The sequence below is a fragment of the Lepidochelys olivacea genome (genome assembly GCF_965140295.1).
Source record: "Lepidochelys olivacea isolate rLepOli2 genome assembly, chromosome: 8".
In the NCBI taxonomy this organism is placed as follows: domain Eukaryota; kingdom Metazoa; phylum Chordata; order Testudines; family Cheloniidae; genus Lepidochelys; species Lepidochelys olivacea.
In genome coordinates, this window is record NC_140418.1 from 11,488,374 (window position 1) to 11,513,705 (window position 25,332).

Below are 25,332 nucleotides of genomic sequence, written 5' to 3' on the forward strand. Positions count from 1 at the left end.
GCAGGCAAACGTCCTGCAGGTCACAGTGGAGCTATTTGAAATTTTCTTAACAAACCCCTTTGGCATTTATTTTTTCTATTGATTTGCCAAAGGCACTAAACTAACACAGACTTACAATAAAGTGTTAGGGAAGTTCTGAAGGTGCATAAAAAGTGTCATTAAACCAATATTGCAAGCCCTGAGCATTCAAAAATCATTAATCAGACCCTCAAAATCATTAATTTGACTTAAAATTATGAGAGTTAATATTTATTAAAAATAATAAATGAAGCAGTATTTGAAGCTATAGGGGGTCATGTTTTCAAGCTTTTCTCCATCACCATGAAGCTAGAAATTTACTTTAAAAAAAAGAAAAGAAAGAAAGCTGAGCTTCTTATATGATCACCTGACTCCAAAAGCTGGGGCTTTAAGAAAAACACCAAGCATCATGAGCCTGACAATAAAATTTCAAGAGCTGGAGAACTTTAAGATTGGAGAACTAATCTAGAAACATAGTAACATAAGCTGCTATAAAGTGATGTTAGCACTTCTGCAGCCAATGGAGCTACTATACCGCTTTACACTCAACCACGGTTTTGGTCCATTGGGTCTAATTCACTCTATGATCTCCACTGATTTGACACAAAGTCTCTAGCCATGGAAAGTCCAGCCAGAGGGATATAGTGACAGAGCAAGATGCCCACCATAACAAAGGGGCTCACAGCCAGCCAAAGACACCACAAAAAGTGGGTGGTGCTGGCCGGGGCAGAAGATTGGACATGGCTACAGAGAGTTGTACTGACTGAGCACAGATGCATTTGAGCAGCTTCTGCCGCTGGGCCACTGCCCCTTATTGGAACCTCTGTGGAAAGGCAGAGGTGTAATTACTGCCGACCCTCCCCTGGGGGCTGGGTTCATCAGCCCCTTGATACACTTGCATACACCTGTGCCAGCAAGGGTTCATAGAGCCACTGAATTTGATTTGCTCCTCAGTTTAGTTCTGCGTCTTAAAAAAATTAAATCTCTAATAGCAGGCAAGTAGGAGACCATTGGCCTTAATGATCTAGGCTGAGATTGGCCAAGGCACCTAAGGGAGTTAGGTGCCCAACTCAGACTTAAAGTTAATGAGTACTGGAATCCTAACTCCTACAGGTGATTTTGAAATTCCCAGCCTCAGGCCCCTGCCACATAAAAATTCTTCAAGGGGAACCTTGTGCTGCCAACTCTTCGCACTTTGATGAGCTGCTCTTGTGCCATATGTACCTTGCTCCATAGGACCACGGTGGACCATCAGAGCTAGAAATCCTGTCATGGCAAATGGGCAGAGTCTGAGGGTCTGCAAGAAAACAGCAGAATACCATGGGTGAAATCCTGGCTTACTGAAGTCCATGGCAATCTCTCATTGATTTGAGTGGGGCCAGGACTGCAGCCCAAGAATCTTGGGACATCCAATGTCTTTCTTCCCCCAGCAGTGGGACCAATGCTAATTTCCTTGACCAATTACCAATGTCTGGCCCTCTGCCGGCTTCATACTCTTGTCCCTTCTGGCAATGCACAGAAGGCGAAGAAGTGGAATTACTGCTGAACCACTATACTGTGTTATGTAATAGAGCAAAGCACAAACCACGAATATACCAAGACAGGAAACAACATACCCACATATATTTGGGAGTGGTTTATTTTAGCAGTTGTGCAAATGTTGAATATGTGGTAACAATAGAAGGAATAAAACTTTGGACCAGGGCTCTTTGGGAGGCAAGAACTCTGGTTTACAAATTTTTTTCCCCAAGGCTTTGGCATTTGTTAGGGCACTCACGGAGGATTTCAGGACCTAGGTTTAAGTCATTGATCCAAATCAGACAGAGCAGGGGCTTAAATCTGGGTCTCCTACATCCTAGGTGAGTTCCCTAACCCTGTGTTATTGGCTTCTTTGGCAGGGCTCTGTCTTCATCTGATTTTGACCAGAAATTCCATTCTGGATCTGAGAGACCTTCCCAATTGAAATATGGTTCTGGTGAAAAAACATTTTGTTAAAAAAAATTTCTTACCAGTTCTATTTCAGGTTCCATTTTCACTGACCCAACGGCCAAATGTAAAAGCTGTAAATAGCTTCTACCATTGCTGATGTACTGTTGGCTTTGTTTAAATAAAATAAGGACACATAGAAGATAATTACATGCCCCAACTCCCCCAAATTAATTGAAACTATTATAAAGAAATAGTCGACCTTATTGCTTTTTACCAGGAGAGTTTTCAGAGGGAAAAAGTCAATCTTCTAGGGAACTTCTGCAGATTTACAAAAATATTTGGGCCATCGTGTCACCTAAAAAAGAAAAGTTGCAGAGTCACCGATAGAAATGGCCACAGATCCACAAGTGTCAAATCTAGGCATAAATGTCCCCCAAACTGAGGCATGTTCAAGTTGTGACATTTTGGTTCAGCCCCATCCCTTCTAATAAGTCCTTGTCCCTTTCACAATACATGAACAAGAAATAAAGAAATGGGATCAAAATCTAAAGCCTTTTCATCCTATCACAGAAAGCAAGAGAGACAAGTCTGCATCCCGGATGTCTGAGTTAGGGCCATGCTGCCGGACATAATTTTTTACAGTTAACTCTTTTACAGTGAATTGGAATATCAACTGCAAAACATCACTGAAGAAATGTTACTTCACCCTTTTCCTTCACACTAAATTCTCCGCACAGCTCTGAGCTTCTTGATCTCCCTATTTTTACAGTCCTCCCCCATCCTCTCGCAGCCTAGAAGCTGGAAGGTGCTGATATAGTGAAGAACTGCTATCGAATTAGCATTGACTCCTCTCTGCACTAACGTTTCACTCATTGTCTTGAAGTCTGTGTGAAAATGACAGTACATTTTAATATTTAGCTCCCGTTGACTTCAGTGCAAGTTGCATCAGCCCGTAAAAGTTTTATATCAACTTCCTTTTAATACTGGGATGAATCTTGATCTAAGAATGAAGGTTTGGTGCTAAATGAGAACTTGTTGGTTTCACTGCCACATCCCATTAGAAAAGTCTAATTTTTAAATATGAAGGCTAAAACAACATGCTAGCTGTGAAGGTGACAACAATGAACCCACAACTAAGATGTCTGCCTTTTGCTTGAGTGTTTCATTTATTTTCTCAGGCACCATGACTAATTATGTTAATAAAAGTTATAAAATTTTGCCAGCAGACATTAGAATTTCAATAAACTACCATGGGAAAACTCAGATGACTTACTAGGAAGAGGAGTAAACAGCTGTGTTTTAACATCTGTAATACACACCCTCATGCTGTGTGAAGGAGCAAATGACCAGAATAAAAATTGTCTATGGCTCTTCTCACCAAGCACAGATTACATTCAGAGGCGAGGAAGGATAGTCTTGCAGTTGAGGCAGTGGACTGGGAACCCCGGAGTTCAATGGCATGAGCTCCCTTCCTGGCACAGACTGCCTGTGGGACCTTGGGCAAATCATTTAGTTTCTCTGCGCCTTTGTTCCCTGTACGTAAATTAGGAATGATAATAATTCCCTCCCTCACAGGGGTACTGTGAGGATAAATACCTGGGAGGTGTCAGACATTATGTTGATGGAGGCAATATAAGTACACAGATGAGGAAAAGAAAGAAGCTGAGTGCAAATTTGCAAGTGCCCCTGTATTTGCATGCACAAATCCATCAAGTGGGCACCGGACACCACTGCCTTCAAAGCTTGTTAATACCACTACTGAGCCTGACTGAGTAAGGCCATTCAAGTAACACAAGATGTTCCTTTCACCCATGGACAGAGAGCATTGCAGAACCTTGAGAACTTAAAACCTATTCATGGATCATTCACATGGAACACAATGCGTTGGCTATTCGACTACCATGCCAGCCTCCAGGGATATGGGATTTTTGGAGGTTTCTGTCTCTTCCCAAAATAAAATTAAGTATAATTTTATTTTTTTAAAAGCTTCCATTCACTGTATCTGCAAGAAAAGTTACACTTCAGCAGCTGTGCAATAACTTTGTACTTACTGGAGTAAACGGAAAAGGGTCCCAATTTTAAAGCTGGTCAAACCTCTTAAGAATTTGTATTTTTGAACTTGCAATCAAAGCTTTATATTTGGATTCTGATTTGCTTTTGATACTACAGCCGGCTGGGTCTGCAGCTGTACTCTGAACTTTCCCAGCCTGTTAGGAGAAAAAAAATTAAACAGAACAGCTGAGGTTCTAAAGCAACCTGACTTCAGATGAAGGGTTTTTAACATTTTTATTCTTAAATTACTGAAAATTGTTAATCTTTACATCTATTTGTCTCCCACATTTTCCCCAGATTCATCTCTTCCTCTTCTCCATCTCTCTTTTAGGCTGGCTCTTCTTTCTCAAAGTTATTTCCATTAAACTATATTTTGGCATTTTTGTTGAACATGTCTTGCTTTCAATGAGAGTTTTGCAATTGGCTTTAGGGCAATCTTAAAAAACAAAAAGTTACTGCCAACTTCAATAACAAGGGGAACGTAGAGAAAGGCCAAATGCAGATATGAGGCAGAAAGGGGAAAACTAATACCTGTGTTCTGCATGTGTCCAAAACTAGGAACATTCTGAAGGATGAATACATCAGAATACTTCTCCAAAAAATCCCCTTCTAAGTATCTATTATTTATTAACCTTCCCATGTCAAATTACTACAGAGTGCAATAATGATCATACTCCCCAAAGAGAGAAACGTCTTTTTAACTTAAGATGTCCTTTCCAATAAAATTATTTTGAATTGTCCTTTAAAAACAACCAAAACCATCAAATGTATCTCAACCTGCAGAGAATACGGATGTAACTGAATCCGTCCAACAGAATCCATCCCTTGTATGAATTTCTCCGAGGGGATTTATTAGTGTTTACATCCATGCAAGCCATTTGGTTAAGTGTATTTTGGTATAACAGCTACTCATTCAGTAAAATTAGAGGAATGAACGCTGCAATGCATTTTAATGTTTTATTGGAAAATGGACCACATCCTCAGCTGGACTAAATCGGAGTGCCATTGACTTCAGTGCTACAGTGAATGCAGCTGCTGATGAAAAGAGCTATATGAGGGCCAGGGATCATCATGTTAATATCTCATCTTGATGTTTTACTATGTGAAGACTAGAAGCAACATCATGTAATGTGAAATAGGCGTGCATGGAGCAAGCACAAAAGCTTGGGAGCTGTTAACACGGGATAGGTTTTGTGACCTATTTGACCTACTCATGCTCTAGCTGTTTTCTGAATTCTCTCATTAGATGCAGCTGAGTTATATTCATGCAATGTCACCAACTGTCTCTCTCTTTTGAGGAAGGCCATCTGGGCAAAGCAAGGGTCAGCAGCAATGCCTCCGTGGATATTCATGGTCTGAAGGACAGAAAAGAAGAGTGAGTTGGAATGTTTGGTGTCTATCTTTCCATTCTGATGCAAACAGCTGGTCTGGGGCCTACAAGCAGATCGTAATGAATGAAACGGACTGAGAGCATAGTTAGTCCCTGTACACTTGTATTTTAATTAATCAAATGTGTAGCTACATTTGTCAGTTGAGACAGGCTTAGACTACACTTTTCTGCAGAGTATTTAGATTACATCTCAAACATAGTACTAGCTACTTTTTAATTAAAAAAAATTAAAAGTCCATCCAAGCTGAAAATTTATACCAGACACCAACCTGAAGCAATCTGAAATGACCAGTAAATTGGTCTTTCTAAATATGATATTTGACTAAAAGATCCAGGTCAGCCTTCATTCAAGTTTTTCGGCTAAAGACATTGCAATGATGAATACAATATGATCTTTTAAATGCATCTGCAAAGAAAGACCTAACAACTTAGAAAACATATTTTGATTTAATCAGTTAGAAAAGAGGATAAAGAAAATAGTAAAATTTAGAGTAGAGGATTCAACATTTTGGGTCATATCCTCAACTGCTGAAAACTGGAGCAGCACCACTGAAGCCAATGGACCTGCACTGATTTACAGAAGTGGAGGTTCTGGCCCATTTTGGCTCAATACAGAATAAGGAAGTATAGGTGAAACCTCAATGTGTGTGTGAGACTCACTAGTGCTGTTGAGTCACGTATATAATATACAGCATCAAATGTCACATGGGACAACACAGGTTTTGAACCCAACAACATAAAATTTTCAAATCATGCTTTCAATTGAAGGTGGAGGAAAATATACAGTCCTGTACATTTCACTTTGACTCATCTATATGTACTGACTCATTGCAGTTTGTGGCATAATGCAGTTGGCAATTACCCAAAGCCCTGGTGAAACTGACCAAGAAAATCACCATGAATATTTCTGTACTGGAATGATGAATTTTCATAACGAATATTTTAAGCTTCTCTGACATTTGCAGCGCTTGCTCCTAAAGTGGAGAGGAATTTAAAAGGCAGGTCTAGGACACTGAAGATTTCTGACATCATTTGAACTGTCATACTTAGCAAAACAATTTGATTAAATCAATTTAAAATTAGTGCAAATAGTTACCCTTTGTGGGTTGGTTCTATTAACTTTGGAGTTAATTCAAGTTACTAATTCAGGTCATTTCTTCTTTCCTGTTCTGCTTGCAAGGCTTTTCATGTTTTATTTCTTTATCTGCTAATTAATTATTACCCTAGGTGCTTGTTAGCTTCCCATTAGAGCAAGGTCTTCTGCCACTATATTTGATTAACTGAGTCAAATTGTTCTTTCCAAAAGCAGCAGATGAGGCATTCTTTGGTTCTGTTGGATTAAATGGCTCCTGTGGGTACCACAGTTTGTTTTTTTCCCATTATTCTGTTTGGTATTCCAAGAGGAATGAAAGCTGAATTTAAAATACATAGGAAAATAGGGTTTGTCATACTTGATATCCTGGCTTCAGCAGCAGTCAATAAGCTTATGGTGCAGAAGAAGTGGGGAAAAGATCTACCCAACTGGGTAATGCTGTTACATAAGTGTGGAATATTCCTCCTGGATCCCTGTAGTGTTGATATGCTTGTTATATATCACAGATGGGTGGGCATGGAACTGTATACAATGAATTTTGTAGATTTCTACTCAATTAGGAAAAGGAATTTCTTCAGCGGCTCTGCACAGGTGTAAACGACTGTATGAGGTGCACGACCAAGGAAAATCAGGCCCAGGTAGAAGTGGCAAAAGATGCATCAGTCAAGGTGGCTGGCCCTCTATCCCCTTGTCTTGGTAGCACTACCATTCTCATTCATTTACCTATGGAAGGCCCTATGTATATGTCAGTGTTGGAAGGGAGTGGGAGACACAGACGCTATGTGCAGAGGAACCTCAGTTACCGGTGGAGAATTCAACCTGGGCTATATTACCTTTTCTGCAGCATGCATGCTTCGGAATACCCCTCATCCCCACATAAAGGTCAGATCTCCTTGACCTCCACAGGGGTCTGTTCCAAAAACTTTACCACATGATATTTCACTTGTTGTAAATATAAACTTAAGGCCAAGATTTTCCAACTGGGGGTTTTGAGGTTGGGTGACTAAATCCATAGTTAGGTATCTAAATTTTCAGAGGCACTTAGCACCCACAACTCCCATTGGTTTTAACTTTATACATCCAAATTGGAAAATTTTGGCCTCAGGTTTCACTGCTATGCTACATCCCATATTTTCCTCTCGTCTTACTTGAGAGTGGATGTAATGGAGAAAGGAAAGGTCTATATATTGTATAATAAAACAATCATCCCTTAACATGTTTACAAAGATAATTCATATCCAAAAAGATCTGCACTTTTTCAAACAATGCAATTGTTTGCCGTAGCTACTAAACAGTAGTGATAATCAGAAGTCTAAATGCTGTCGACCCACATAACCTGGAGCTATTATCCTGTTTGTCATAACATATCACTTTAAAATACTGACAGAAACCCTGGGAGTAAGAAAGGCAGTTACGCTTTCCGTGCACTGAGAAAGACCTAGAAAGAAATACAGACAGATTTTTTAAATGCATGCCATGTGAAAAGATATTCATTTCACAGTAGCAGTTATCTAAAAAAATGCAAAGAACCTGGCCAATTCAAATCCTATTGGTTGGAGATAATCTACTGTTACTGCTCTGTAACTCTGTAATCTAACACCATTAAATATTTATATTGTTGGGACCATATAAAGAAAATTAATACCTCTTAAAATTAATGTGATGGCATTGAGGATTTTTTAAAATAAAAGAGAACAAAATATTGTGCATGGTTTTCTTTCCATTTTTATTCTCATTCTTGCATACCCCCTTTCTCCTAACACCGTATTTTGCTCCTGATTCCACTCACAACAACAGCTGCTTTGATCCTGAAGGTTTATATTCCCCTTTGCTAATTAGCAAGTTTGCACTAGGCTATATAGACTTATTATATTATTTTATATATTTTATTATTACTATGTTTATGGGTAACTGCTAGGTTGAAAATTTTTCATCAAAATTGTTTTTGATGGAAAATTGGGTGTTCAACATTGAACAAGTTTCTACTTTCCACAGAAAATTTTTAACCGAACACCCAAAAAACAAAATATTTCAGCCAAAACCTGAAATATTTCAATTCAGATATACTGCCGTGGTGCTTCATGGGAATTGTAGTTCAGCTGCCTAGTGTCCCCATTTTCCCCTTTGGGCTAAGTTCCCCAGCCACACTTCATCTCCTTTGATGTATTGCAGCTATGGAATTCCCATGATGCACCAAGAGGGGAGACACTAGTGCATCATGGGAGATGGAGATGAGAATGGACGCATGAGGAATCCAAACTACAACTTCTAGGAGGCACTGCAGCAGTATCTCTGAAATTACACATTTTGGGTTTTTTAATTTTTCATCAAAATGTCCAAATTTTCTGCAGAACCCTGCTCCTCCCCACTACACACACACACACGTGTTCCAACCAGCTCTAATAACTGATCTGATCATCTTCCTCCTACTTTACAGTCAAGAGTCTGCACACTTGACAGAGCTGAATCACCTCTCCCTGACCCGTCACTTCAAGGGTAGGCCTTCACAGTTATTTTCGAGCGTTTTGTCCAGTCTGGTTTTAAGCATTCCAAAAGCTGGGGCTGCAACCACTTCCTTCCTGTGACTGTTATACAGCTGAATACATCAGATACAAAAGAAATTTACCACTGATGGTTGGTCCCTCTTCATTCCAACCCTCTCCTGTCACTGCAACTTTTCAGCTGCCCAATCTCACTCCATAATTTTTCTCTTTCCTTTTCTTCTCTGTCCCCTGCCTCCTTTATATTTCCTTCCTCTTCAGATTCCCTTTACCCACCATCCTTCCTTTCTCTCCTCATTCAAACCTGAAATCTCAGTCCCAAAAAGCAACCCTGGAACTACCTTTTGTAATTATATATATATATATATATATATATAAATAAATAAAAACCCTATATACAGTGGTGAGCTGGAGCCGGTTCGCGCAAACCGGTTGTTAAATTTTGAAGCCAGTTTAGAACCAGTTGTTAAAGGGGTAGGCAAACTCTGGCCCGCAGGCCACATCCGGCCCACAGAACCATCCTGTCCGGCCCTCCTGAACTCCTGGCTGGGGAGGCTCCCTTGGCTGAGAATCCCTTTTTAATTTTCACTCACGCAGCGGCGCTTCGGGTCTTTGGTGGCGGGCCCTTCACTCGCCCCGGCTCTTCGGCGGCACTTCAGCAGCAGGTACTTCAGTGCCACCAAAGACCCGGAGCTAGTGAAGGACCTGCCGCCAAAAACCCGGAGCAACTGAAGGAACCGGTTCTTCAGATTTTGGCAGCTCATCACTGCCTATATAAAGAGGTTTTTAAAAGATCTGAAGCTAAGAAGCCATGTGTTGCCCCAACCACTTTGTTTGGATGCTGTATCCCTTTTCCCCACCCTCCATCAGTTTCTTACCTTAAACAAGATTGAAAGATCTTCTGGGAAGAGAATGTGTCTATGTGTTTATGCAGCACCTAGTACAATGTGACCCTGATCCTCACTGAAGTCCTAGGATGATAATACTGTGACTGGTTTTCCATTTGTTGTCAAGGATACCTCTGGTCAATGAGCAAGCAGCAAAACAAACAAATCAAAATGGCATGAAGTGAGCTGTAGCTCACGAAAGCTTATGCTCAAATAAATTGGTTAGTCTCTAAGGTGCCACAAGTCCTCCTTTTCTTCATACATCATGAGTTACTCCTACTCTCAGTTGCTGTTAATTTCTTCTGTCATGAAACTCTCATTTCTGTGGCAGTTGCTTGTAAGACTCCATAGGAATTTGGCTCTTGTGACAATGTGCTAAAGAAGCCAAGGGCAATATGAACAAGTCCAAACAAGTTATGGAAAGCTGTGGAAATTTGTTTCCATGCTCAGCATAATTTATTACCTGTTGCATTCTGCTCATGACAGGACTGTGTCTGTGTGCTCTCAAGCTAAAAGAAGGAACAAGGATGTGCCAAACTGTGCAAGTAACTCAAGTATCACTGTACAGAGGAGAGTGTTCTGAAGATCGAAGCAATGTGAATAGCCTGCGAGATAAAATTCTTGTAATTTTGGTCTGATATTGGACATATTGGGTGGGAGTAAAAATCATAGGCCCAACCCTGTTCCTCTGGAACTCGGTGCAGGTTTTGCTTTTGACATTAATGGGAGCAGGCTCATGTTATGCATTATAACATAAGCAGCCATTTTATGTCATCTTCTGATTGTGATATCAAATCATGTTTTTGACCTATTAATTTAATATTAATATTTAATATTTAGTATTAATATTTCTGTCATTCTGGGCAAGGCATTTTTCACAAATGAAAGGTTAAAAGCTAAAAGCAGAGTGTTTACCTGAGAAGTTCTTGGATTCAAATCCCTAGTTTAAAAAGCTAGTCATTAATTCTATTAATTGTGATTATTATGCTCTCAAAATGCCAAAAGAGGGTTAACAATACTAAAGCTGTAATTTTTCTACTTAGAAAAAAATTGAATGTTTTGTTTGCTGTCTGCACTTCTGCTCAGCTTTATCTTTTGGTCCTAGAGGGATTCTAACTGGCAGTAATGACATTGAGCATAACAAGAGAACCCAAATACAGAACCATTTGCAGTTTGAACACAGGGCATCTGAATCCAATTGTAAATAAAAGGCCTGGATGAGAAGGAAACTGCTTGCGGTTTGCCCTCCCCAATCCCCTCCCAGTGGTTCTTGCCCAGAATGGGTATATTTTCCTGTTTCCAAAGTTTGAAAATCTGCTTCAGATTAAAATTCCAAAAATCTGCTACTTAGAAAATCAGATGACTTCATATCTTTGCTAATGAATATATTTCATAATCATGGATTATCAACTTAAAATTGTTCAAAATTCAATTACAATTTTCTTTCATGGGAAACATGGAATTTTCTGATCTTTCTGCTCTTGCAGCATCTTTCTAACTGAACATAACTTAGAAAGTGTGATGATGGCTGCTTGACTTTGTCATTACACAAAAATATAGGTAAAATCTGACTTCACTGAAACCAATGGCAAAACTCCCAAGGACTTTGATGAGGCCAGGATTTCAACATGGAGGCCCACCCTCACACTGCTCAGTGCCATTGATTGTGTCTGACTCCAAAGCCTCTGAAGTGATTCTCTTAATGACTCCAAGAGCACAGACATACGATAGTACATTTTATCCCATTCTGTAGGGTCATGCACAGAATGCCTAGGATCAAACCCATAGGAACAAGCTATTCTCCAGCTGATGAGAGCTTTGTATGTATTTGCATGTCTGAGTGCCGTCTGTATAGGTGGGCTTTTCACGGGGTGCGGAAGGGAAGAGACACTATAATAGCATCAAAATCCGGGTGACTCAGTTCATATAAATATTAAAGTTTATATGAAGCTCTGTGGTCTAGATAACGGGCAGAAAACCTTGTGACATAAGGTTGTCTTATAAGATTTTTTACAAGGATAATTACTAGTTCTTCATAGGACAGTGTTACAAAAGAAACACGTGGACACATTCCTTGATCAAAACAGTTTATAATTTAAATGGCCAAATCCTGCAAAGATTTACACGAGTAACTCTATGCACATGAGTAGCCTCACATATTAAAGGAGGAGATTTCCAAAGGCACAAATGGAAGTTAGGTATCTAATTCCTACTGACAGTGCTCTTTGTGCCTTTGAAAACTTCCCCTTTAGCCTTTGCAGAGTGAGACTCCTATAGAGTCAGGCAGAGGGTAACAGTGTTTTTTGTATTTTTCACTCGATTGTTTTTATGACGGATAAAATGCAATACATTTCTGCACACTCTCTTTTGGTAGCATCTGAATCAAACTTTTAAAATCAGCAGGAAGGCATGTGTATATCTATTTCTCTGTGTCTCCATCAGAGGGACTAGCCACAAGATTATCTGAAATTATTCCCAGCATTATTTTTGCATGCACTGTATCCGCTCTCAGGAATCTTTGTCAGAATTACCTCTCGTTATCATCCATTTTGGAACTAGCTAAACACGAAGCTGTTCAAAGTTTTCTTTTTTTCTAGAAGCATTTCAGACAGTTGACCTTAGTCCAAAATCTTCCAGCAGTAGAAAGCCATCATGTATTAAAAACACATGCAGATCTATGGTCGATTAGGTCTAGAAATGCTGAGAATAACAAACTTTGACATTTAACCAGTAGCCACCAACCCTGCCATAAATATTTATGTATGAAGATAGACACAGAACCCTTGTTTATTGTAAACTAGAACACTCAGAATTAAAAAGAGTACTTTAATCGGATGCATGTTTATGTGATGTTTATTAAGTTCTATTTTTGGAATTTGAGGGGCATGTTACATGATTAGTTACACAGCTATTAATCAGCTCGACTCACGTCTCTGCAGTCACAGTAATCCAGTGGTGTAGCTACGAATGGAAATTTGCATGGGCCCCAACTTATGATGGACGAGCAATGTCCACTACCTGAGATCCCACCCTCAGAGTGCATGGTTCAAAAAAAGGCAGTTAATAAATGTACTTAAGCCTGGCATTCACACAGGCTCAGATTTAGATGGGCCTGGGTGCTATTGGATGGGGCCGTGATCCACCCAAGCCCATGCCTCTGCTCAAGTCTGCCACATGTATAACTGAGACCCACAAAGTTATTTCCAGAGGAAATTACAGTGTCATCAAGCTGTAACATGTGCCAAATACTAGGTCACCACAGGATCTTGTTACTGTAACCCTTGTCCATCTCCATCCTTTGCCTTAACGGTTTGTCACATTCTTATGGCACTGTGTCTAAAATGAGATGAAGATCTTCATGACATGAACCTTATCCTTTTAACAGGCCTCTGTGGGGCACTTAGTACAACTTTGGGGGCTGTAAAAGTATTCCATACAATAAATAATAGCTGTTATTAAATACTGATAGAAAATACTTCCTGAGGATGCCAAGGGAATACATAGAATCCGCAGGTTACCCTGGCTGCTTCCCTTTGCTGGTCTGCACTGTCCTCTCTTGGGGTTGCACCGACTGGCTGCAGGATACCCAACAGATGTCAGACTGACCTAGGGCTGAAGGGAGGTTGGCTTCAGTGGACTTTGGATCAGGCCCTAAGGATATCTCAGTCCTTTTGACTGTCCTCCCATGGGAGGGCAATAGGCCTCTTTTGCCTACTCTCCCTCTCATGCAAGGAGCTCCAGACCTGCAGAGGGCACTCCAGGTGAATAGTGCCGCTCAGGCTCTTGACCCGTTTCTCTGTGGGATGGAGGATATCTCATACAGATGGTCCCCTCCACTGTATAATCAGACCAAATGGTTTCCACCTCCACACCCTGTGATTCCAATTATGTAAATGATCTTAACATCAAATTCTTTGTAATAGTGTAAACAGGTATGTTGTCAGATTTGTAGTTCCTAGAATAGATGCATACTGATATGCATGGGCTTTGTTATTTGCTCTCCCTTCTTATCTAGAAGTTGACAGGATGTACAAAATTCAGAAGTACACAAGGAGAGATTAGGCTGGGAGGCAGAAATGAACAGCTTATTATCAGTCAACCAAGTAAGCATCTAGACAGAATGAGGTTTAGAGATCAATTCTGCTGCTGTTTAATTACTTCCAGCACCACATATATTTTCCCTTTTATATCTATGATCTTTTCTACAGAGAGATGGTATTGTGCTTTCCCAGATGTACTTTCCCATCAGGTATATATGGGTACATGGCAAAGTGAGTGGATTTGGATAACAATATGTAGTGACGGTGTCTTCTTGATGATAACTTGATAGGAGACATTCCTAATGTGGAGAAGAGTCCTAATAAAACTATTCATACTATCAGCTATTTTCATCAAGTTTGCAGAAGGAACAAGATTTGGGATTTTACCTGTAACAGTTTGCTGTTCTGTGCAATGAGACAGTGTTTACAAGTAAAAAACTCCAAAAAAAGCCCCAACAACCCACAACAACAACCTTTTCTTTCTGTCTTTCTTTCTCTTTCTTTCTTTCAAAAGGCAAACCAATAGAATTTCCCTGGAAAAAAATAGCAAGGCAGCATTTCTAAATCAGTCTCCCATTTCCCCCCAGATTTTCTCTATAGAGCCAGTCACTCATCCTTGCCCCAGAAACCATTGAACACAGACAACAGCAGCAGTGACAGCTCCATTCACTCTGCCACCACTAATCGGCTTTAGTTCTGACCTCGAGTAACCACATCTAAGGGTGAGGGGGAAGTTCAGACACTGTGGACACTCAATCCATGGTCTCTTTGATGGGACTCCCAATGTTACAGGTAGGAGGAAAGACCAGTCATGGCCATCTGTGGCAATTGGTTTTGTGTTGTAGACTCCTCTCCAATATGACACAAATTGAGACCACCAACTTATTTCACAGGAGCCCCTGAGCCACCATCCAATAATGACAGTTTTGTAACCTGACGTGAAAATGCACAACAATTTTAATTCTTGCAGGCAGAAGCAAGAGGAATCAAACCAGTTTCAAACAGCACCAAGTAACAGACTATATTTATGGTGAGTATTTTAAACACTAGCGTCTCAAATTAAGAAGGTGAAGACCAAACCTGAAATGTTTCAAGTACAGTTTTAGTAGACTTAATCTGATAAAGGATTTAACCTTTTCTCAGTACCCTTCTCCTATCACCTCATTTTTTATATATGTGTAAGCGGGGGAATAGTCCCGCTCTTGTGGGGAACTTTCCTGGCTTCTGCACTACCCTGGTGAAGTGGGCTAGCGAAAGGATCTGAGTCCATGCTCCCACTTCCTTTACCCAGTGACCTCCCTGCCCTTAAGGACTCCCCTTCCAGAGTCCTCGTAACCCCAACAAGGCTGGGCCCAGGATTCCTGGGGGGCTCGACCCCCAACCCTGCTGTGGTCACCTAGGACAGGGGCTAGGGAGTCCCCGCTCCAGGGTACTGTCTCTGCACTGGGTACTTCTCTGACCCACTGACCATTACATACAAGTTAAAGCAAATGCAAGTTATTTAATCAACAATTAATTTTAAAAAGAATAAGGAATACTGGGAAAGGTTAAAGGAAACAAATCAACCCGCTCTGTGGCAGGGAACATCACAAACAGTGTCTCTGGAACGTCAGGGCAGTTCACAGTCTGTTCCTTGTAAGTCCCAGGCCTCCTGCTCAGGCCCTGGCTGTGCTGCAGGGATGCTGTGGGTTGGACACTTGCTCTGGTGGTGGCCACACGCTCTCAGGCTCTAAGCGGTAGAACCCTTCTTCCCAGTGTCGCCCCCGCCCTGTCGGGGTTACGATCCAAGCCTGGCCTGCAGAGCCTCTTGGCTGAGGCGTCTCCCTGTGCTGGGCCCGCTGCCCAGGGTCCCCCTCGCTCTCCCCAGCTGCTCACCGCACCCAGCTCCGGACTGCCCCAGCCCCAGCTCCACCACTCTGTCTCAGCACAGCTGCTGCTGCTCTGCCTCCAGCTCCCTGGGCTGCTTCTCTGGCCCCTCTGGCTCTGGTTGCTGCAGCTCTGCTCCCAGGACAGGTCTGCTCTGCAGGCTGCTTCTGTGACTCTGCTCCCAGCACTGACCTGCTTCCTGGGCTGCTTTTCTGGTCCCTCTGGTTGCTGCAGCTCCGCTCCCAGGACAGGTCTGCTCTCTCTGGGCTGTGCCTCTGGCTTTGGGGCTGCAGCTCTGCTCCCAGCCCAGGGTCTGCTCTCTCTGGGCTGCTTTTCTGGTCCCTCTGGATCTGGCACAGCTCTGCTCTGCTCCCCAGCTTAGCTTGGGCCCCTCCTTTCTCCTTAGCTCGGCCCCACTCTGTCTGACCCAGGCAAATCCAGCTCACACAGAGGACGGGACCTCCCTGGCCTCCTGACTCCCTGATTAGCCTGGCCGCCCGTCATTCAGGCTGACCTGGAGCATTGGCCTCTCCCCATTGTTCCTGGGGACTGTCACTCCCAAGGTCCTGATTTCCCATAGACCCTTCCCCTTTTAGTACTGGGAGCTAGCCAGCCAAAACACCTCCACTGACTGTTAGTAAGGACGCAACAGTCCACTTCATATGTCATTAGGATTTCATCATCTTCACTATCTTCATTTCAGATAAGTAGTTATGGTCACACAGATAAAACATAAAACACATGAAAGGAATTTTTCCATGCACTGCCTAATAACCTGAGGAATTTGAGTTACTAGTTGATTCTTTTCTATTTTTATTATTTCAGTGGCACGTGTAATTCGGTAGAGAGAAAACACCTCTCAAATCTTTTTTAGTCGCATTAACTTAATAAGAGTTGGCATTCATTGTTTTGTTAAAAATAAAATCTCTAAGGACTAACTCAGTAGTTTGTAACAATGATACCAGGATCAGTTTCCACAGTTCTTGTGTGGTGGTGATTGACATTTTAAACTCTTGTTCCTGATGACAGAGACCTTGTTTTTCACCAGGTACCGTATCCCTGGCTAGCAAAACATGAATTTACTAAAGGGCGCATACAGTGGTAAGCCACAATTTCACTACTGCTGTTCTATACATAAACACTATGTGGAGACCCTACTATGAGACAGGGAAGCAAAGAGTTAAAAATCAGGATGGCTGTTCCTGAATATTTTTTAAAAATGTGTTCTTCAATCTAATTGTTTGCGATTGTCTGATACACCAGTACGACCACACCAAAAATTCTTTTGGTTAGGGCTTGTTTTAAAACTTCCTACATAGTAATTTGCCTGATTCAACCACTCCAGGCATGCACATGTTTTTCAGAAGGGGACTAAGGACTGAAAATATGAATTTGTCCTTTATGCCTAAATCCAAGCCCATGAGAAGTAAATTAATCCTATTGAAAGAGTCAAGGGGCCTCACGGGTGCTTCAGGCTTGACCTTAGTTTCATTGTTCCCCCCCATGTGCTATTCATTACTATATTGATGCACAACAATTGTCATAAATCTGTGTTCTCTTATTAAATAATTCTATTACTTAAAGCGTTGCATGCATTGCCCATGGGATGTCTACACCGGGCTTTTAGCAGTTCTAGCCGGAACTGTCTTTCAGCTGTATGCAAGCTAACATGGTTTCCAATACACTTTGGCCAGCCAGAGCCAAGCTGTGATGGCATTGTCACACTGTTTAGAAATGCTGTTTTAATTCCTGCACTGAAGTCTGTGCTAACACATCCCAGTGTAAGACAGGGGTCTGTCTCTTGCCATGCTGGCTGGTAAAAGCATACTATTTATCATTTCCTAGCTGGAACCACTGTCCAATACACTTCCAGTGATAAGGTTCCAACTAAGTCAGGTAGCAAGCCAGAGAAGACGGAACCTGAGTGTGGTTTAGCTGAGAATCCAAGCCCTGATGTCTGCTCCTATCTTACCACTGAAGTCATCTTTGACATCTTGGGGCAACTTGTTTATCTGCAAAACAGGGATCACTTCCTTTCTGAGGTGTGGCCAGCCTCCAATTAGTAAATATTTTGTAAAGCTCTTTGGGTTAAAGGTGTCAGATAAATGATAACTTTCATTAGCTACAGAACCCACCTGTCCATTTCTTATAACGTTGATGTACAGCAATGGCTAGACAGCTTGTGGTTTAACATCTTTCTGATTTAATATCATGAGACAACTTGATAGGGCGCCAATGAACGGTATTCTGAACAGTTTGTTCATCAACATATTGTCTCTGGGGCATCATTGCCCAAGGGCAGGGAAGGGGGAAGAACAAAGTCAGGAATAAAATTTTAAAGGTGTTTTTTTTTTTAAACATGCTATCCCATAGAAAACATTTAATTTAAATTACAAAATCCCAGCTTCATAAGAAATAGACTCTTTTAAAAATTCCCCTATTAAGGGTAAAGAGTCCCCTAAAAGAAGTGCTTAGGACTGGAGTATGCTCCTACAGCTAGAGTGAGTGCCAGGCTCTGTGTGTACAGTGCCTAGCCCAATGAGGCTCCCATTCTTGGCTTTCCCTCAAGCACTGCAATCATAAATATGATTAATAATGATAACTAAACTCCCAGCCTGGAGTTAGGCTTCAGAGATAAATCCTCATTCTAAGGCAGAGTGAACATCTAAACTATGCCACACTCCCCAACCAAAGTGAGCTCCTGAGGTACATTAAACTTCTACACAAAAATGAACTGCTCAGGTCTGAAAGAGGTTTGTTACTAACCTAAACTCCCTAGCTAAAGTGAATGCCCCACACCTAGAGACCAGCTTTGTAGTCCTTAACCCAATCCCTAATAGGTTCTGACCAATCATCCCTCTCCAGATGACCCAAAATGGAGCTTCACAGCCAACAGCAAACACCTGTGGCCTCTTTCAAAACTCCATCACCACATTTCCCTAAAATAGAAACACCTGAAGCTCTGTTTGGTCAAACAATCCTCATCCTACTCATCACCTGTCCTGTTTGCTCTGGCCAGGCATCAAGTCGCAAAATGCACAGGTGTTCCGAGTCTTCATGCAACACTAAACAGTTTGGGAATGAAGCAAGTACTGGCCATCAGCAGCTCATCAGGCCATTGGAAAGGCACTATTTTACATTGTGATTTAAGCAGCCGAGCCACAACACAAACCCAAATCCAGGACAGTCCAAAATTACTTTTTGTTAGCTCATACCTGGATTTTCAGAGGTGCTGAGGACTGGTAGCTCCCATTAACATCAATTGGGGTGCTCAGTAGTGCTGAAATTCAGGCCTTTAGTAATGAGTCTCAGTTTGCAAAAGCTTTCTTCCTCTGTTCAGCCTTCTCTTTTTCTTTACGATGCTCCGCATTGTGGTTTACAGATCTAGTGGCTCTTGTGGGTAAGAGAAGAAATAAACTGAACTTGTATCAATTCTATCTCTATCCCCAAAACTTTATTAGGAGTAACAGAATTTGAGTGAAGGGAAAATGTTCACTGACTTTTTCAAAACACAATTACATTACTGAGTAATTCAGTAACTCCTGGCCTAATCCATGAAAAATGAGACCTGGTATAGTACAGCAGGAGCCAGGCTCTATGGTGGCATCAAGATGTTAATGAAAGAATTATATCAACAATTCCAGGGCTGTCTGCTTTATTTATACTAAAATCTGGTGATAGACACAATTATGGTAGATTAACCTTGGCATCACTCCAGTATGAAAACAATATACGAGAGCCAAATTTTGTTCTAAATATAACATATCTATTACTGTTCTGGGTTTATATTTATTATGCTTGGAGTGATAAACTGTAATCAATTCACAGAACATAATAATTACAGTATAACAAGCTAACTAGGTTTCTCAAGATTATGTTATCATTTGGAGGGAGAGTAACCTGAAATATGAAGGTTAACTTTCTTTGATCTAAAGAGGCTGGGTTTTGTTTTGATTTGATTCTTTGTATTTGGGGCAATTAGTGCAGCTGTGAAGCTGTAATTCCACTTATATGTTTAGCACTCTTCATTCTCCCTTTCAGCATTGTTCATGCTTTTGTGTGCTTCCTTAATTCCAGCTCGCTCAAGTGTGTGTTGATTATCAACAGTGGAATCTTCTTGGACCATATAATATAGCTGACCGGCAAATTGTCAATTGAATTACAAATTGCAGAAAATGTCCTACTCACAGAATCAAAATTGCTCTGGCATATTGGCATGCAGAGAAATACTCAGCAGCCCCAGAAAGACCCATGCAGAAAGCCTGGTCCCACAGAACTCAAAGGGAGTTTTGTCATCGAGTTCAATGGGGCCCTAATATTCACCTCTAATACTGGGAACAACCTGAGAGCATCACAAAGCTGCAACACAACTAACATAAGATGAGACTAACCCTGTGCAGGGGTCAGCAGAAGCACCCCTGAAGACTCACTTAGGTCTACACATAATATTTGTACCTGTATAACTATTTGGGTCAGGGACATGATTCTTTTACCAAATTAGTTATACCGGTACAACCCCTTGTGTAGCTGAAGTTACACTGGTCTAAATGTGCCGTATGCTGGTGTAGCCCATGCCCACTTGGTGTGAGTTAAATACTCCCCCAAAACAGAGAAGCTCATCCTGAGCTTCAGAGGCTTACCCAGCTCACTTCCACCACTCAGTCACTATGTGGCCTAGCCACCCCCAGAGAGGACAGAGTGCCACACTAAACTGGCATAGGTTACACTAGTATAGCTCATTCCCCTTCCCATGCAGAAATATGTTAAACCAGCATAAGCATATGTGTACCTCAAACTGCATCCCCATGAGGGGGTTACCAGTGTAGTTACAGTGGATACAAGCTGTGTGTGCAGAGGCCTGGTCTACACTAGTTTTGCCAGCATAGCTATGTCAGCTAGGAGTCTGAAAAATCACACTCACGCCCCAAGGGGTACAGCTAGGCTGGTAGAACGCCCAATGAAACACAACTATACTGACAGATGAGTGCTTCTGTCAGCATAGCTAATGTTGACTGGGGAGGTGGGAAGGAGTTCTTCTGTCAGCTCATGCTGCATCTAGGCTCGAGAGCTCTGCCACATAGTTATTCCGCTATAGCTATGCTGGCTAAGACTCTGTGATGTAGACATGGCTTCTCTCTCTCAAAACAGGGCTTAAGTGAGACTTAATGGATGCATTAGTCTCAGGCTGGCCCCTCTGCACAGGGCAGTTTTATCCACAGTCAACACAACTCATGGTGTCGTCATACTATAAGCTGGTCTTCCGACCCATCTCGGACACTGAAACAGAGAGACTGACGTTTCTGAAAGAGGAACATAAAAGAAAATAGAGCAGTCCAGAATGAATGGAGAGTGACAGCCCAGGGATCTAAACTCTTACAGAGCTCAGGAAATGTATAACTCTGTTGTACATGACTCTGAACAAAGGTGAAGTGAAAGCATCCGTTTGGACACCAAAGACTCGTTGCATCAGAGCAACAAAAATGCATGTCAGGAGTTAAGCATCCGTTTACGGTGTTGCTGCATACTTGTAACGAGGTTGTAAATCATCACAAATGATTACCTATCCAGCAGAGCATGTGTAGTGAGAGGAAAGCTAGCCTGGCAAACACACTTGGTAGCTATTCTAGAAACACTTCAAAACTCTGTGTACACAAATGGTTCTTTCACACGTCTTAACAGATGTTAGTCATTTTCTCTTCATCTGCATTTAATATTCTGCTACATATTTCTTCTCTGCTCACAAAAGTGCAGGAATGATTCCAAAAACCTGGCTTTGCTTGTTCATATTCATAGGATACCTTTGGTTCTTTTGTAAATAGGCAGATGTACATCGACACTCATTTAAAGTATCTGTTTTCCGATTGCCGTTAATTTTAAATGACTTATTTTCACTGAGATACACTCCATACATAGGTGCAATTCCACCACTCTATCAGAGAGTATTTTTATTTATTGATCTGCTAAAATAAAAGGCACCGAATCCTTTCTGCACAATAGCGAATGCTTTTAAATATTTCAGAATGTTAGCAAAGACTTGGCTCAGGGGGTTGGTAATAGCAAACAGGGCACAGATGTTCAGTGGAAAGATGAAAGGTGCCCAACTGCTGCACAATACTGGAGGTTCGAACCTGAACCGTGAAGATAGTAAAAAGCATCTACTGGAGGCAATGTAGTTCAATCCTGGATTAAATGGGAATTCACTATGGCTTTCAGTTAAATCCATCATTGTCACAGGCATTACCTACCCATAAGTTTCATTGGCTTGGCTTAGTGTTTGTTCTTCTCACTAAGGGTACATTTGCACAGCGGCTGGGAGCTGTACTTCCCAGTCTGGGTAGCATACACACACCAGGTACGTTCCTGCCCAATCCCTTAGTTACATACTGAGGTGGCCCAAGCTGCCACTGCTTTCACTGTGGCCACACTGCTAGTTTTGAGGGCTAGCTTGAGCAAGACTAACGCATTTCCAGCCACTATGTAGATGTTCCCATACAGCCTGATCCACTCCCAGTGAAGTCAAATTAAAGACTTTCAGTGATGTCAGCGGGCTTTGGATCAGGCCCCTAACCAAAGCAACTGATGGACCTTAAACAGAATCACAGTTTAAATTGTTTTGACTCATAAGCATCCACTTAAGTAGCTCTGAAGGTGAATAATTTAACTCAGAGAAGATGTGTTTCATGAAATAAAACCAATGGATTGCTTCACTTTTTAAAGAAGAGCCAGAAAACCCCCTTCTTTCTACTATATTTCTTCAGTTTGCTTCCTGGAATGGACAGAAGTCCAGCGTCAACCGTGTTGCTGCCAGGTCAAGTTGCTGTAGCTCTGGAGATCTCTGTAAACTGTAAGAGACCTACTGAAGCAAAAGTGATGTCATAAATTGTCCCCCGGCACTGAGGGAGAAATCAGGCAGAGGTGAAAGACTCCTACATACTATTAAATACACCAGACACAATATCACAAAAGAGTTCTTAGTCAGTATCAATCTAAATAACTTTTATTTTATTAAATATTTATTTCATTATTTGAATACACATATTCTTAGAAAGATATTCCGGGTATTTAAAACACAATCCGGGAGAACTGTTCAAGCATTAATCTTTTCTGTTCCAAGTTTATCTTTATGTGTAGAGAACACAAAGTCACAGAAGTGAACATAACTTTCAGTGTTGCCTCTGCGAGAGAGGAAATATTGAAATTTAAGTAAATTAAGCATGCAGGTAATATTTGTAGTGTTGTCTCCTAATCATTTTTATCTACCTCTTTCCTTCAGTTTTGTAGCTTAGATTTTTTTTAATCCCTTTCAGTTTAGACAAAATGTCTGTGCCCTCTGTGTACTTCAATCATAAATTAAACTAAAGATTGGGCAGATCATTGCTGAAAGGAATCCTGAATTAAGGACTCAAATCTTACTCCCACTGGAATGAACTGAAGTTTTGCCATATTTTCCCCATACTAGGAGCAGAAGTGGACTCCAAGAGAGGAAGTGTATTAACTTTTCATAGACCAAATAATATCACTCACAGATGCAATAATATTTTGGGTACTTTCTGTCTTTATTTTTAAGATACCAAGAGGCAGATGCACTGTTCTAGCCCAAGCGGTAAGTCCCTGCAAAATGATGGTTTTAAAATATCAACTACGTTTGGTCCAATGTGACCAGATATTGGTCTGAAACTAGAATTCCATAAATATTTCATTTACCTCTAATTTGAAAACAGCCAAGTAGCCTTCTTTCCCACCCCCCTTTACACACTATAAAAATAAATGCTTGTTGAGCAGAGACCTGGTCTTTCAAGTTTGAAGCTGAAGGGAATCCCAAGAAATACCGATTTAGAATGGAAAAAAATTACTCGACTTTTACTGGGATGTTGCTAAAGGCAACAGTATAACAAACCGCGTGCATGTAACAGTTTAATGTAATGGAGTCAGGACAGTGCAGAGTTGGTGGGACAGTCCCAGCTCAGAGCTGACTGGCACAAACCCCCACACTTTGTGCTCTTTTTACTCTGGCGCGGGACATCTGATGGCAGAACGAACAGCTGCTGCTCAACACTTCTGGTTACGTATTTAACCAACTACCTGCGCCAGCAATTCTGAGAGTGAGGCTGAGACTTTCCCTGTTGGGCATCCAAGAACTGAGGCACCCAAAATCATGGGCTCCTGTTAACAATTTTGGTCTTTGTTTTTCCAACTCTGGCCCAGATTCTTAATGATATGTAGATCTTAAGGGAGTTAGGCGCCAAACTGCCTTTGCGGATCTGGGCTTCTGGCAGAAGTCCCGCTTCATCCCCCGGCAACTCCTTGGTCGTTTGGTTAAAATGTTGTAAATGCCGTCAAAATTAAAGCTGTGGGCGGGGAAAACTTTCTGACCTGCCAATGGTCATGCAAAACAACTTAGCCTCTAACTGCTCAGATGTTCAAGTAGCTTAGATTGTTCAAGGCATCCTCTCAGTCACTTCACAGTTTTAACTCTGTAAACTCAAAGGGATGTTACAATATTACAGTGCTCGAAACATGTTCTGTGTTTGTACAGTGCCTAGCACAATTGAGTCCTTGTCCTGGTCTGGAGCTAACACAATACAAATAAAAATAATAATAATCACAACACTCAATCGGAACCAAATATTACTTTGTGAGTCCAAACTCACGGGAGATTATTCTTAGACATTTAGGACCCACTCCATTAGATTCAATGGGAGTTGAGAATGCCAAAACAGGAAGTCCTCATCAACTTACATATTCCTGCAAGGAAAAAAGGAAGACTGTAGAAAAACTCAATAGATTGCAATAAAAGAGGTACATGGATCATAGGATTTCTCCCAAGAGTGTGGGAACAGCTTAAAATCGTTTAGGTAGGTGTGCCTGTGTATGTAACCACTAACATTTTTAGGCGTGAAGCATATATCAGCATGTTTTCAGGAGGACACCTGCTTGATTAGAAGGCCTCCGGGCTTCTAGGAGTATTGAAAAGCCTGTTTTTAAAGGGTAGTATACTAGTAGACAGAACCCGCTTCTGTTCACAGTTCTTTCTATTGCTTATTATCCCAGTGCTGTATGAAAATTAAGTGTCTTCTGTATATTTCTAGCTAGATTTGAGTTGTGCTCTTTTTACTGAATGTTCATTCATACATATATAAGCATGCGGAGTGCATGATTATTTCATATAAAATATCTCGTGTTCCAATTTATTCCAGTCTGTAGCCACACATTTGAGCAATCCCACTATTATTCTGACTACAGAAGAAAATGATGAAGAGTCTCATTAAATGCCCTATTTGCAGTACCTATATTTTGAGCTATGGTACAGACTGTAGGGGCAAAAATAAGACCAGATTCTAAGAACTGTGGAAGTAGATAAAGGGAATTTGGATGCAGGCCTGAAATGAGCAGGAGTCAGGCTAACTCTAGCTTTAATAATGAGAGATTTGTAGAAGCGGGGATAGTGCGAAGCGAGTGGAAAAGAACTGTGAAAGAGGCTGTTGTGACCTTGGATTAGATAAGACTAGAATGCCGACTGTAAGAGAAATGGTAAGAAAAATAAGATACCATGAAG

At 41.3% G+C, this 25,332-nt stretch overlaps 1 long non-coding RNA gene across 1 annotated transcript; it reads right to left on the bottom strand.

The window, feature by feature from the left end:
- Positions 1-390: 390 nt before the first annotated feature.
- On the bottom strand, positions 391-9,935 carry LOC311525103. Its single transcript, XR_014712681.1, has 5 exons — positions 9,862-9,935; positions 5,211-5,354; positions 3,999-4,154; positions 2,207-2,302; positions 391-1,315 (listed from the first exon to the last, which is right to left on the bottom strand). It is a non-coding gene; the product is annotated as an uncharacterized lncRNA (long non-coding RNA).
- Positions 9,936-25,332: the final 15,397 nt, after the last annotated feature.